This window comes from Lontra canadensis, unplaced genomic scaffold (genome assembly GCF_010015895.1).
Source record: "Lontra canadensis isolate GAN:19392208 unplaced genomic scaffold, GSC_riverotter_1.0 scaffold3, whole genome shotgun sequence".
In the NCBI taxonomy this organism is placed as follows: domain Eukaryota; kingdom Metazoa; phylum Chordata; class Mammalia; order Carnivora; family Mustelidae; genus Lontra; species Lontra canadensis.
Window position 1 is genome coordinate 50423092 of NW_022630997.1, and position 16526 is coordinate 50439617.

Genomic DNA, 16526 nt, shown 5'->3' on the forward strand with positions numbered 1-16526 from the left:
AAATCTCAGGAATATAAAGATACAGTCTGCCTTGGATATCCCTCTGAACATGCCAAGAAAATTCAGGCTGAGAAAGTCAAATTATACAATGGCCTAACCCCATCAATTAAACATTATGCTTTACCTATTAACTGGGCCACCCACTGTGGCATAGACCCCATGCAGCCATCCATAATTATTTAGTTCCAATAAACAGACACTTCCCACTACTCTAGAGGATGGATATGGGTTCGTCTAAAGACAACCCTCAGGGTAAAAAAAAAAAAAACACTGTAGAGTTTGTGGTTAAAAGTTTGTGGTTAAAATTAAGAAACCCAAAGTGCTAATAGATGCAATCCATTACTGACTAACTTGTGACTTCACTGAGATAATACGACTATCTGTGACCCATACGTTAACTTATTTCATGTGTGATAAATACATTTTTTCCTCTGACTCCTAGGAACCAGGAAGGATCCTAGACACTGAATCAGTGAGACACAATATCTTTTCCTCCAGGTGTTCACAGAAAGATACAGACACCTAAATAAAGAACCGCAAAGTCCTATCATAAGTACAACAGAAGTGGATGAATAGGGACCTTTAGGACCTTAGAGAAGGGACCTAAACTAACTCAAAAGGAGGCCGATGAGGGAGAGACAGCACTCAGAAAAGACTTCCTGGAATTTGCCGGTATGTGAGCCGGGTTATCTAGATGAAAGAAGGAAGAAATCCAAAGACATAGAAATGAAACCACGTTGTGTGTACTCAGAACTACACTGCTGATGCGGAGTAAATTTGATATAGAGAGTAGTGAAAAATAGGCCTGAGGGAGATGCAGGGACCAGATCCTAAAAGCTTAGACTTCATTCCATAGGCTATAACTGAGACATCTATGTGTTTTGAGGGAAAGACATCTATGTGTCTTGCTCAGATTTGTAGAGGGTAGAAAACATGAATTTGGAGACTATTGATTTAATTCTGGAAGAACATATTTAAAGACCAAAACTAGGTAGTAGGAGTTGGGATGGTTGAGCAGGGACATCAGTAGGACTTGGCAACTGACTAATAATGGGAGTAAGAAAAGGAAGTCAAATCAAACTGCCAGGCTTCTTACTTCCATAGTGACTTAAGAACTCTTGGGGAGTCTCAGGCAAAGGGTGTGTTTTCAGAGACAGCTCTGTGGCATCCAGGCAGGAAAGAGTTGCCAGCAGCTATAAACACAGTCTTTGAGTTTCATGTCACCCTTTTATAAACATCTACCCCTTTCAAGGCCATCTAGTCTTCATTTTATTCAAATTTCATTAGGTTAGCTAAATTTCAATGACTTAGTTACAAATGTTCAGACTAAAATGCAAGAAACACACTGGAATATACCCTGATTTCCCTTACAGATGATGGCTCTATAAAGACTTCTGTTGCAAATGAACTTTTCCCTTGCTCACTGTAGAGAGCAGAAAGGAGGATGGTACAACCAGTCAACTGGATTTATAATTTGACAAATAATAATATTAATAACAATGCACAATTAAAGAAAGAGAGAATGTATTATTTGTTACCTTACTTTATTCTCATGATAACCAATTAGGTAGATATTATTTCCAATTTACAGATGAGGAAAAGGAATTTCATTAAGGTTAAATAAACAGTCCTAGCTGACATTGAAAGTCAGTAATAGAGTCAGGATTTTTAAAAAAGGAAAAGAGAAGAAAAATTATTGATGAAAGACCCAATTTATATCCAACTCTCACACAGAATATCTGTTCATTCATTTAATCCCCTGGGGTAGGAAGGCGTCACTGCTTTGATATTGTTATTATGTGTTATAATAGAGATTGGCAAATTCTTAGAAGAGGTGTTTCAAATATCTATAAATGTTTCATTCAAATTTTATTTTGAGGTTTTTAAACCAGTTTTTAAAACTATTATATAGCATATACACACAAATCCCAAATTACAGTACATTAGAGAAAACTAATACGTTAATGGTTGTTGCCAGGTTAAATTGTTTAGTGGCAAACCTCCAACGATAATGTTTCTTCTCATATCCACTTGAAAGTATACTATGATCACAAGGTGTTATTTAAAAAAATAAAGACAGAAACCGTCATGTTCAGCTACATATCTGTATGAATGGTACTTTTCTCCATATTATGTAGCTAACATAAAATAAAAATTTGGATGTTGAATTAAATTTTCAAGTTCATCTGAAAATCTTTAATTAGGATATTTAAATACATTTTACTAAATGCATTTTAGGAACTGTATTTTACTAAACCATGACTTTTACCTGATATACAAATGGGTATTTCAGATAAAATTTAATTTCATAAGAAGAAATTCTGCTTAAAAGAAACAGCAACAAATTTTAAAAGCATTGTAATACACAATACTTTTCTTTTGAAAATTTTTCTGTTTGGTTCATCAACATGGCCTCAAATCCATACCAAGACTTATGACCCACTCCCGTGCAGTTAGGAGTGCTCCAAAGGGCAGACTATCTACGCTATGCCTGAGGATGACTTCATTTACTGCTTTTTCTTTTAATAAATTTTGTTTTTAGTGTTGCTCCTCTCAACATAAATTATATAAAATTGAAGATTTTAATTCTAGTTGATTGTATTTTTATGATTCATATTTCCCTATAGGCACAAGTTTAATAACTTTCCTATTTTCCTTAACACATAACACTTGGAAAGATTTAAGAGTCCAATAGTTGCTGATAGAGTTTGTATGGCAGATTACCAAAGAAAATACTGCTATCTGAAAGCAGACTTTTTCCCCTGACTTTTGAAGTTCTTCATGGCTGGACATTTATTTTTTTTCACCGAACTAGACACTTGCTATAGCATTTCAGTCACTTTGCTCTTAATTGTCTCAGAAACAGATTTGGATATTCAAAAAGGTAAAAATAAAAACAATAACCAAAAAAAAAAAAAACCCACAGCTTTTGTGGATAAGAATCTACTTTTGTGGATCTACTTTTGTAAATGAGAATATTCGATTAAGCCAGCTAAAATACTAAGAAATCTGCTCACCTTATAAAGGCTGCATACCAAACCACTTAGAGCAGATGGTAATGGTGGCCTGGCTGGCATAATTTGAAGCTATCATGATTTTGGAATTGTCTTCAAAACATTTGAAGTCAAGTGGTTGAAATATTTTATGGCAATATCTGTTATGACTCCCGCCAAAACTCTAGACTTTTCAAAGGCAGGAATCATCCTTTGCAAACCTCGGAATAACAAAAACAATGTCCTGCATGTGGTGTGCAGACACTGAAGAAGGATTTGTTTCTATGATTTATTTAAAACTCTTCACCTAACAGGGAAACCTTCTGAAGCAAAAGGCCCTGGGTATCGCCTAAAGTTGCTGATCTTTGGCAGCCTAGCATTGATTCAAGCTACATAGAGCTTTAACAAATGTGAGTCTGCTTGTCTTTTTCAAAAGCCTATTGTGGTCTTGCCAGGTAATACTCAAGCCACTTCAAAATCACAGCCCAAAAGACAGGCAGTCTTTCAGGGACTCACATTCTATTTCCTCATTCAGTCCTCTTTATGTTGTCTCAGTAAAGTGTCTGTCATTTCTTCTTAAAGAACAGTGGGATGAAGGAATATGTGGAACTGATGTCAGGAGAAGCTGTCTTCTCTTCAACTTCTAGCCCTGCTCACCTGGGTAGAGAGAAAAAAGCACTGAATTAGTCTGAGGTAAACAAACCTGTGTGGACAAAAAAATACAGAAAAGCTTGGGGAAACCTGGAATTTTTGGGAAAACGAGGAAAGAACCATTCTGATGGCACCCACAAAATAGTCCTCTCTTCTTTAGACAGCAGACCGTTGTTAACACTAGCCCTCTGGGAAGCTCTACCTCGAGAACCCTGTACCTTCTTTCAGGATGGATGCATGGTGTGGGAAAAGAGATGCCTCCTGTCTTTCTTGAGATCCTGAGAAAAGAGACTCTCGGATGCTGAGATGTGCATGCAAGAGGCTTAGTGGGATGTGTTCTGAGGAACAACTGTCGCGTAGCAGGGGTAGCAGAGGAAGCAGGATTGAGCAAAGACAAAGTGAGATACAGTTCTAGCTGCAGCCTCGCCAATCATTCAAAAAGCTCTTGAGCTTGGAAGTCCTCCAAAGGTGTTCTTATTGAGGCAAGAGTCTGAGCCTTTGTACTGCCCCAGTCATCAATCACTGGATATGGGCTGCTCCTGCAGAGGGTCAAGGCAGCTTCCTTCGTCAGACGGCGATTCTCAGAGAGGGATGTTGTCCTGAGCCATCGGAAGTCAACACTGCCAACCACTTAGGAATAAATACCTAGTTCCTAAAAGGGGGTCTGGGTGGCATGACCTGATGTCGTGGCACTACCCCACTCAGCTAGAGTAATTAGCGCAATCAGTAGAAATGATAAGGACTGATTCTGACCCCAGGACTCGTTGTCATTATATTTCACCCTTTGCTGAGCAAAGTCCTAACCGCATGCCAATCACTTCTCTATGTAGATTATCTTGTTTTATTTTCTCAACACTGTAAGGTCTGATGGGTCTCAATGTGCACACAAAGAAGATGTGGCTTAGAAACAGTAGCTTTCCCAAGTTAGCGCTACTTAGGGAGGGCCCTAGCAAGGACTTAAAGAATTTTCTGAATCCAGAGTGTTCTGAACCAGCCCATAGCATATCTTGTTGGAGTGGGTGTGTTTTTATTCCTGACCTCCCACCGATATTTAGGGGCAAGCGGTAAATTGTATTTACATACAGAAGAGTAAGTGCATAATCCAAGGAGTTCAGGTCCTTGAAAAGTTTCTGAACCATACCAAACCAGGTGCCAAACACACTGTTTCCAGGCCAATGAAGGAGGAAGAGGACTCCATACTAGCCAAGGCAGCTGAATTGATATCATTGATCTGAGCTCTAACATCTGAAAGAGTGAACCTTAAAATGATGGACGGAAGCAACAGTGCTAGCCATAGGATTTCCTACAAAAATAGCATTACAAGACCCTTTCCTCAAACTTTCTTCCGTCACGTCCTCTACCATTAGCTAGCAGATATAGTGAAGGTCAGGAAGTTGATTTGAATGGGGTTCTATGTATGGCACAAAACCAGCTTTGGTTTGCTCTTTCCATTTATCCCATTGTCTTTGCAGTTATTTCCTTTTTTGTCTCCTGACTCCCTCCCAGAATAACTACTATGTCTAGTTCAAAAGCATGTCAAAGCAGGTATTTCTCATCTTAACTACACAAAGGCACTATGTAATTACAGAAGGTACTAGAAGAACTTTTGGAGGAAAAGCAAGATATTCACTTAATAAGAAAAACAGAAATAATCAAAAGAGACTATTTTCAAAATGTTTTCAAGCCTGAGTGCGGCATTATTTTCCTATTAACAATTACAGTGCCATGTTCCAGCTGGAATTTCCAGAATATTACATGTATATTAATAATCTCAGTCCCGGAGGATAAAGAATGGTTTGTACCTGGATATTCTCTCCAAATCAAAAGCAGAAGCAACAGGATTCCCCTTTTCTTTCTTTCTTTCTTTCTTTCTTTCTTTCTTTCTTTCTTTCTTTTTTTTTTAAGTAATCTCTATGCCCAATTTGGGGCTCAAATTCTCAACCTCATGATCAAGAGTTGCACATTCTATCGACTGAGTCAGCTGGGTGCCCCTGGCTTCCCCCTTTCTAGTTTCTGCCCATCCCTACCAAGATATGTACATGCTGTAAACAAGTAGAATTACCAAACTGGACAAAATTTGCCCAGTCTTGGGAAATAAATATGGAGAAAAGTTGAGAGATTGCATTTTTCTTTTCCTTACCTGGCTTAAATTAATTCCATTACATAGATGATGTACCCAGTCCAGAGTCCAAAATACAGTAAAAATTCAATAAATATTTGTTGAATTCATTAGTGCCCATCATCTAACTCCACGAAGCCTCCCTATTTCCCCTGGAAGAATTAATCCTTCCCTTTTTCGTGCTCTGACAGCATTTTGTGTATTTTCGTAACATTCTCACAAACTGACTTTCATTATATTTAGTAAAAATATCCTGTCTCTTCCTCTTGCCTTAAGAGCAGGGACTGGGTCTCATTCAGTCTATATCCTGCATTTTGTCCTGCACCGAACAGAACTCAAAATCAACGTTTTATTGACTCTGATGACCTACCATTTTAGGACTTATCAGTGGGATTGGCAGGTGTGCCAAAAAATTGCTGCTGGGGGCAATGGTGACACTTTGTATCTTGACAGGAAAGGTGAATTCAATTCTGCTAGAGCCCATGACAATTTACGTAGCACATCGTAACACACTCAGTCTCATTTTGGCATTGCCGTTCTGGCTGTGCCGTCCTGGCTGTGCCATTTGCAAACAGCACAAAACTGTCAAGCTGGACTCCACGGGTTGCCATGCTGATGATATGCTTGGATTGAAAAAAAAGAAGGAAAGGATTGTTCAGGCTAAACCCAGACCCACTGCTGGCATCAAAAGCGTGCTGCAGAGTTGCCAAAGCTTCTTAGTCCTGACCTATGATGCAGGAGCTTTGCTTCTATGGATGAATTTCAGAATGGCTGAATGACCATTCATTTCATGCTTCACTAAGAAATCTCTCTCATTTCTCTGTCCATGCCTTTGCCCATGAGAAGCAGTAATATGTGGTGGCTCTAGGGTGAACCCTGAGACCAGATGACCTGGATTTGAATCCTGGCTCCACCATTTTCTATTTGTGTCCCCTTAGGCAGGTTATTTAACATCTCCATGGTTCATTTCCTGAGCTAAAAGAAGAAGGAGAAGGAGGAAGCAAAGGAGAAGAAGAAAATAATATTTAGATGACAGGGCTGGTGTGAAGATTAGATAAACGAGTGCTTAAAAAGCATTTGGAATAATGTATAATGCAGAAAGATTACATAACCATGACAGCTACACAGAGGGCACTGTGTGTCATGACAGGGAGTCCGGAATTCACTCTGAGTGGATCAGTAAGCCACTTGAGGGATTTAAGCAGAGGAGTGATGTGATATACTTTATTTCTTAAAGGTCACTCTGACTGCTCTGAGAAGCTGGACTGAAGGGAAAGAAATGGAAATACAGAGATGAGTTGAGGGGCTCCCACAGTAGCCCTGGGCAGAAGGGATGATAACTTAGAGGAAGTGACAGCTTCCTCTCCTAAAGATAGACAGAATAGGAAGGATGAGCTATGTTGTGGGGTGGAGAAATGAGAGGTGCTGATGGAGTACATTTGAGAGATGAGGGAATGGAAGGGATAATCAATAATAATTCTAGATTTCTGGCTTTAGTCATGAAGGCTTGGTGATGTCATTTACTGAAATAGAGAAAATTAAAGGAGGAACACATATTGGAAGGGAAACTGGACCTTCCTTCAGGAGCTCTATGTTTCAGATGTCTATGAGAAAACCAAATAAAACTTTAGCATAGCCTAGATTTTATGCTTGAGAGTTATATGAAATATCTAAGTGGAGACATAAACTTTCATTGGTATACAGATATTTAAAACCACAAAAAGAACTGATACGTGCTATGGCATTGGGGTTGACATAAAAGGGAAAAGAGGACAGATTTCTAAGCGACCCCAATATTTTCAGGTCAGAAAAGGAAGCATCATATGAGGGTGACTGAGATGAGTAGCCAGGAAACTAGGAAGAAACCTATAGAAAGAAATAGAAATAGAGACAGAAGAATGTATCAAGAGCAGTTAAGTGGTCATATGGGTCAAAGACTACTGGGTAAGTAAGATGAGCACAAAAAATTGGTATTGGGTTTGGTGACATGAAGATCCTACATGACTTCGTCAGGAATCTTTAGGGTGGAGTATTGGAAACTCAAAGGCAATTGTGGGGGCACCTGGATGGCTCAGTTTCTTAAGCATCTGCCTTCTGCTCAGGTCATGATCCTTGGGGTCCTGAGATTGAGCCTAGGATTAGACTCCCCATTCAGCAGAGTACACTTCTCTCTCTCTCCCTCTGCCCATCCCCCTGCTTCTGTGTGCTCTGTCTCTCAAATAAATTCATTAATTAAAAGTTTCATATTGAAGGGAAAGAGTGAAAGAGGGTACGTTAAAGAAAAGGACTCCTTAAGACGTTTGACCACTGACAGCTTTCTCACCCCAACTCTCCCCCTGTACCTATTGTTCCACAGCTGGGCCAGTGGATAACAAAGCTCACAAGCTCTCTCCCTTGTTGCTGATGGGGCAATTCAACCCACACAAACCCCATCCAGCATTCACAACCCCACAAAATCAATAAAAGCCAAAGTTACCCACTGTGCTTTGTACTTGCTTCACTCAGACTGAACCTGAGCCCTTATCCTTGGGGAATCCTTTTTCTTTTTTATTTTGTGAATAATAAATGTTATTTCATATCATATTAGTGCCCATGTGTCATTCATGCCAACATCTGTATAAGTTCCTGGCAGAGTCTGCCTAGCATCCAGCAGGGGATACTAAGTACCCATATAAAATAGAGACAGAATCAGAATAGGAGGTCAAGCGAAAATTGGGCATACTCTTTCTATGGAAGTGGAAGGACACAGAACATGTTTTTATACTGAATGGAAAAATCCAATAGAGGATGAGAGATTGATGAAGGAGAAAGAGGGAGTAGCTATAGGAGCAAAGCATATGAGTGGCAGAGAGGAGAAGGGGTTCAGAAGACAAGGGTAGAGGCTGGCCATCAATAACAAGACAGATGGCTGCTGCACTGAAACAGAAGAGAAGATGGGATGGATCTCAATTCAGACACCCCATACTTGAGCCTAATAATATAAATGAGGGCAGCATAATGCGGAGCACAGCAGGGAGTAATTGGGCATGGAAAGAGCTGGAGAGAAAATGTGCTTCTACCAGATTCAACTACAAGATTTTATAAAGCGTGGCCTGTCTATGGACCAGCCATTTATAAATCTGGGGCAACACGTAGTCCACCAGAATTGGTGGTATTCCCCTTTTGGTCTCTGTGAATCACTCATGCTATTCACGTCCCATAAAAACATGAAAGAGGTCAGAAGACAAAAGCTATGCATCTGAATATTTAACAACAGCTTCACCATGGCGGTCCAGATTCCAAGTGCCATCTCCCTAGCTGCACTCTTATCTTCATCCTAGGAAGGCTGTGTTACTAAGAGAGTGTAGGAATTGCAGTTACATCCAGAAATAACAAGTATTTCAATTTTCATTTCTTTCTCTTTTATTTCTTTCATTCTTTTCCAAACTGTTTGAACAGTTGTCTCGATATCTAAAGGTAAACAGTTATTGACCCCTGATACATATTTTTTTCCTTGAGATTCATGAACTACATGTTCAAACCAGGAAAGCAATTCATAATTCCCCTGGGAACTAGCAAGCTGAATAGAAATGAGTATATTTCCACAGAAATGGGCTCATTACTCTACCAGTATTGCATAGGGCTTTATGAATAATTGTTATAAGACAAAGAGGTCTTATAGGAAGAAAGCTTTTGCATTTATTTTAGATTATATTTTGCACTGAAAACAATGTAGCCACTAGTGTTTAATTTGCTTTGGTATTAACTTTGCTATTTTCTTTCTGCTCAGAACAGGCACAGCCTAAAATTTTGAAATGTTAGAGAAATGGAAAAAATATGTTAGTACTATTATATTAACAATTTAAAGTGAATAGCCATTATACATATTTGTAAGACTTATTTATTTTAGAGAGGGGGCAGTGGGAGGAGGAGCAGAGGGAGAGAACCCCAAGCAGAGTCCCCCCCCCGCCCGAGCACATAGCCTGCGGCAGGGCTGGATCCCAGCACCCATGAGATCATGACCTGAGCAGAAACCAAGAGTTGGAGGCTCAATTGACTCAGCCACCCAGGTGCCATAGCCATTATATTTTTTTAAATATAATTTCTAGATTTTTTTTTAGTGTAAATCATAATCTAAACAATAACACAATAAACTGGGAGCTGAGGAAAACAGAAAGAAAACTGACTTCTTCATGTCTGCTAGGTTTGGTATGTTGACTCTTTTGTCCCTTTTGAAGTGGGTATTATCTGTACAGATGAGAGAACTGAAGCTCAAAGAGCTTAAATAATGTTCACCAAAGTAAAAAACTAGAAAATGGTAAAGCCACAATGTAAATTATAGGCCTCATTTTGAAATTTCTTCTGTCGCTAGTCCCCAAAATAGAGGTTAAAGAGAAGGTGATGGATTCCCATTAAACTCAAAAACTCATAACATCAAGTAATTTTCGACATTTGACATTTGATGATTAACAATGACTGAGTTTTCTCCTTTTAAATCATTGAAGTTTGATGTGGCTAATATTCAGGTAGAAGTCATGAATCTTTAACTGTGGTGATTAATCAACATTTATTTCCTCTAATCACTACCTTTTTATTTGCATGGTCAGAAAGTAGGAGCAAAAAAGAAAAAAAGTGGGGGAGGGGGACATTGAGGGTTGTAGAAATCCCTGGGTATAGTTCTCCTTGAATAGACAGTATTGCCTACACTCCAGATCAGCACATCCAGGGTGTAACAGTACAGAGATTAGAGCCCTTTAGGAAGTCAGTTTGGGGAAAAAAAAAAAAAAAGATAGGACAAGATAAGACTCTGGAAAGGGCAGCTTGTTTGGTGAATAAAGCAAGCCCACACTATTACTTTAAAGGAACATCTACATCTGTGCCACAATGACTGATACACAACAAAAGGTCAGTGCCAATGTCAATGTCAGTGTCAAGAATCTGTGTATCCTTCACTGACCGTAGAACATTGAAGGACTTCCCACCCCAGGAGGCAAACACTTAAAGATTTTATGGTTCTGATTAATAAGATGAGTTTTGAGCTTGTTGCTGTTTTTGCTGTTTGTTTTGTAGAGAGAATTTTTGTTTTGCTTTGCTTTCTGTCAGGTTTTACAACCATTTCTTTAGTTGGCTTATCATTTAGGAAATGCAGAGTTTATATAAAAGAGATATGCTGGGTTATGTTGCAGTAACAAATAACCCCCACAACTCAGTGGTGTAATGCACTAAATTTATTTCTCCTTTGTTGATGGGGACTGTTGATGGGGGCTGATGGAGCAGCTGCCAACCTAGAGCTTTGTCAGTCAGCCTTTTCCTCCTAACAGAGGAAAACCACATGGTAAATTACAGACCAAATCTCCAGGCTTCTTCTCGGACCTCATTACTTCTCCATTTATTGACCGAGTCACATGACCATGGCTAACTTCAAAGGACTGGAGAAGTACAGCCCCCTGTGTCCAAGGGAGAAGCAGAAACATTTGGTAGAAAGCAGCAACTTCACCACAATCACTTCTTTTCCCTAAATCTTTATGTTACTGGACAGAGAGTAATAGAATATTGAAGTTAATCATTCAATCAGCCAACTAAAGAGATTTAAAAAAAATTAAAAAAATTTTAAAAACTCACCTAGGATAGTGCAAGTGTGGTATAAGGTAGGCCCTGATTTATGAACAGAATCTGTTTACAAAGGGAGGGAGAACATTTCACTTGAGAAAGGATCATTGGAAACTAAATATGAATTTTTACATAGAACCAAGATTATACATGGTGGTTGTGTCCCTTTACTGATGTGCAAAGTTTCCCTTAACCCATCTGTAAAAGAAAATGAGAATTACAATTAACCATTGGTCTTGAGTGTGGGGATCGAGGAACAAGAAATATTATAGCTAAATTTCAAAATAAAAGGAGGTAGAAAAGAGAAAGATCCCATTCCTATCTTTGAAACACAGACCTGACCCTAAGCAACATTTTTAATAGATACAGTTAAATTTGCTAACTACCCCGGACCACCAGATACCATTGTCCTCATGCTGTATCAGTGACACAGAGCACTCTACCCAGAACTGTTGTGCCATGATCTAAAAGTTATTTTCTCCTTCACCTAGTACCAATTCCTTTTTCTTTGGAATACTGGCCTTAGTCAACCAGTAAGTAGAAAGTTATGGTTTAGTGGAAAGAGAACGCAGTAATCTTCAGGTCATATGTATTTTAGTCCCATCTCTAGAATATACTTCCTAGGTTACAATTTTATTGTATGTTATGTGAGCTTTAATTTATTAATCCACAATACATAACAGAAAATATAGAAGCAAAAGTTGCCACAGAATCAAATGAGATAATAGGATGTCTTATTTTAAAATTCTAAAAGTGATATAGAACTGTAAGGTATAGTTATAATTATTACTGTGTTACTATTATTATACAACATGCAATCGGATTAAAACAGTGTATATTAATATTTAAAAACTGACTCTTACGTAACCTAAGCTGAGATACTTGCATCTTCAAAAGTAAATGTTTATTATCCTAACCAGTGAGTTTCTTAAAAGCAGATACTGTTTCTTCCATCTGTCAGTCATGTACGGAGCATGTACTCAATAAATGTTGCATTGTTCCTAAGAACAAACTGGAAGCAGCATGGGCCAGAGCTTGGAGCAAGGCCTATGAAACAGCAAGAAAACCATCCTGGAAGGGACTACAGGACTGGGCATAATGGGAAGTGTGTGGAGATCAGGTATCACAGAGTTGGTGGTGGGTATTTGTCTTTAGAAGTCTACGAAGATGGGACGCCTGGGTGGCTCAGTTGGTTAAGCGGCTGCCTTCGGCTCAGGTCATGATCCCAGCATCCTGGGATCGAGTCCCACATCGGGCTCCTTGCTCGGCGGGGAGCCTGCTTCTCCCTCTGCCTCCGCCTGCCTCTCTGTCTGCCTGTGCTCGCTCACTCTCTCTCCCTCTGTCTCTGACAAATAAATAAATAAATAAAATCTTTTTTAAAAAAAAATAAAAAAATAAAAGAAGTCTATGAAGACAGGAATAGGAAGACAAACTTTGTGCTGCAGGCAGTAGCATCAGAAACGTTCCAACATACAGCTTTAGCAATTATATAAAGGCCGCAGAGGCTGATGTCCAACTGTTCTCAGTCCCAACGTAATGAAGTTGTCAGGAGGGTAGTTTGAGCCATTTCTTAGTAAACAATTGTCAAGCTCCTAAATAACAAAGGGTCCAATATTCTTGTATGAAGGCATTTTTCCTTTCATCCTTCCACTTGATTTTCTTTCCTGATTTACCACATATTTTTACATAATTCCGAGCTTAAAATTCAAGTAGGTACCATGCTGGCTGCGAACCTTGCTCAGAGATGTTTATATAGACACAAATTACATATGTACAGAATAAATTAGTGAGAGCTTTCAATGAAGTGTTTGATGGGTAGCAAAGGACATATTAAAAAGTATTAGTGCAGCTTTTGCCAATCAAAGACAAGATTAATCACCAACAATATGGACATCCTAAATAGACAGTTTGATTAATATGGCAGAAATAAGGATTCTTCCCAGTCAGTCCTTCAGTTGCCTTGTCCTCCAGGTAAGCAATAAGACCTCTTCATACAGAATTTTCCACCTAATTCGGCAGTCTTAAGACACAGAACCTGAATGAGCTCCAGGAAGAGCCTTTTATCTTAGAACAGAATTGGTTAAAAGGGACTTCGGGCCTCGCTCCAGTTTGAGAGGAAAATAGTGAGGTTAGAGGGGGAGTATTTCTCTCAGCTAAATTTTTTAAAGAATTATGTTTATGGTAGATTTAAGTCATACTCTAAGCCAAAGCCTATCCCTATGTACATAGATATACATAGCATACTTCACCCTAAGAAATTCTATGATGTGGGTCCTATATTATTCCCCTGGCATTTTCTCATGCATTAACATTATTTCTGTAATGGGCCTCCATTTCACTTACATTTAGTAATCAGAGTTTTGAAAAAAGAATATGGTGTGATCTCATATCAGTCATTTCTAATCAGCACTTAACCCAGGGAAAATCACTTTTTAAGGTAAACTTCAGACCATTCCAGCTGAGTAATAAAGAATGATGATCTCAACACCTAACTTCTAATTATCTCCCTAGAAAATAAGGTTGGGGAATTTATAACTAATAAAACTGAGTAGGAGGATGCATTTCTTAACTTTACATTATCTTGTCTTCTTCTGAAGAGGCAGGTAATCAAATAGGAAAGATGGTAGCGAAAAGGGAACAAGAAGAAAGCCCAGCTATTTACCTTTACATTGTAGAGACTGTTCAGTGGCCCTCCCTCTACTCTACCCCTGCTTCCTAACCCTCAGTCCTGGCCTAAATGGATTTCCATATATCTTCGCTGGTTTGAGTGCTTTACGATGTAGAAAATCCTCAGTGTGGCAGATAATACTTTCTAAAAATTCTGCCACAGCAGTATTTCCATATTTCAACATTTTCTTCTAGAATGTTCCCACTCTCCAGTAAAAGGTGGAGTCTATCTTCCATCTTCTGAACTACTTTGATCAAAAAAAAAAAAAAAAGATGAAAATATATTGCATGGCTTTTGATGATAGCTTGTAAATGATGATATGGCCATTATGGAGCTATCTCTCAGAAAGCTTGCTCTTTAAACACAGCCACCATGCTGAGAGGAACTCCAGATGAGTGCTTACAAAGAGGCCTGTATGTAGAAGACCTAAAAGCTCTGACCAACAATCACATGAGTGAGCCTAGAAGTGACCCTCCAGCCTCAGCTGAGCCTTCAGAGGACTGCAGACCCACATGACATCCAGGCTGCAACCTCATGAGAGTCTGAATCAGAAACACTCACCAATAATGTTTCTTGTTTTTAGCCATGAAATTTTGAGGAATTTGTTATGCAGCAATACTTAACTAATAAACTTCTCAGGGGTACATGAACGGAGACAAAAACCTTTTGACCACAGGCAAGACCAAAAACAAAACATATGAAAGGGAAAGCCCCCAAAAAGGGTGGTGAAGGAGGAAGGGGAAAGGAAAAAAAAAACAAAACAAAACAAAAAAAAAAAAAAAAAAAACACCAGCAACCAGTGAAAAAAAGGAATTGTGATTTTGTGATTTTCATGGTGCACTTTAAGTAACACAAGGAGCTAAGGGCTATTGAATTTATACCCAGTTGTCTATGGCTGCTTAAAGCTCTTCAATCCCATATCCAAGGACCCTGCTTTATAAGATTCCCCAGAAGAGACCAAAGAGCAATGTGCAAGGGAAACAAGAAAATACCCCGCCTTTCCAAGTGTCATAAGTTAGGCAAAGGCCACTCAAAAATTGGAATTTTTTCAGCATGAAGCAATTTGGTTTTCATACTTAGAACAGTTCTATTTTATTCTATTAATTGACTTGTTTGAAAACCTAATGACATGAATGCCCTAAAAAGTGCAGAAGTGACCTCATCCTTATCTCAAATGCTCTCAGGATCTCTGGAAAAGGGAAATATGTCAATGTAGGCAATTCTCTGTACAAGCATTGCCCTTCATCGAACCACAGCAATGATTTCTGTGACATCCTGGGGACCATTATGCATAACAACTTCTGAGTGAAATAAAAGAAATAGTGGGGTCATATGTTAGACTTTCTCAAGAAAGCCTGGAGATCATAGATATTTCAGATCATGGATTTTAAAAAGATATTCTGTACATTATTGCATACCCCAAAATCAACAATCATAATACTTCCACAGAAAAATGAATGAATATTAATACTAAGTAAATTATAAGTAGCCTCAAATCTGTTTAGGTCAATGTTTTTTTCCAAATAAGTTTTAGCATCAAACTTAAGAAAAATATTTTGATGTTCAGAGCTTTGGGGGTTTTAAAATTTCAGATAAGAGATTATGGACTATAATGATAAAAATATCTACTATTTGGAGACTTAGTTTGTGCCACTCAGTGTATTAATCATTTGATCCTCCCATCTACACTGTGAAAATGATAAAATTGGGGACTACAGAGATTAGGTAACATTCCCAAGTTCATAGGGCAAAGAAGTGGATAGATTTGAGATTCTGTCTTGAACCAGACTTTAAATCCCCTGCCTTTAACCACTCTACCATATTGCAAAAGATATAAGTTTTGTTGGTTTTTTTTTTCCTCGTTTGTTTTTTGTTTTTTGGTGGAGGTGTCTTTTAATTAGAAGTAATAATAATGCTCAAAAATTTGGAGAAAATTATTTATAATTTACCACCCTGACATTAGTTATCATCTTTATAAAAATCTTGTTACAGGTCTTACATCAGGATATATCATCTAAGAACAGCCATGGAAAGCAGTAATTTTACTCAAAGTAGAAATGAAGGCAGGGATAGGTGAAAGTGACCATGACTTGAGAATGAGAAAAAGGAGTGGCTAGAAAAGAATGAAAATTATTTCCCAAAAATTTTAAAAAAAACAAAAAAGTAAAAAAAACAAAAAAAAAAAAAAAAAAAAAAAAAAAAAAAAAGATTTCCTTTGCAAACACTAAGGATGATGTCATGCAGAAATTTAGGTTCTCCAGATGACATAGGAAGAGAACCACTTAAAAATTATACCAAAGGACCAACTAGCCAAAAGCTGGGAAAAGATTTCGATTCAGAGGGTTTCTGGAAGTCCAACACATATCAGAGCACAGTGCCAACATGATCTGGTGGGGTACCAGATGTGGGACTCTAGCAAAATTCGTCATCGTGGAAAGTTATGCACCACAGAGCTGCATGGTGTAATATGAGTTGATGATTTCCATCTAAAAAGCCCCTTTCTAAA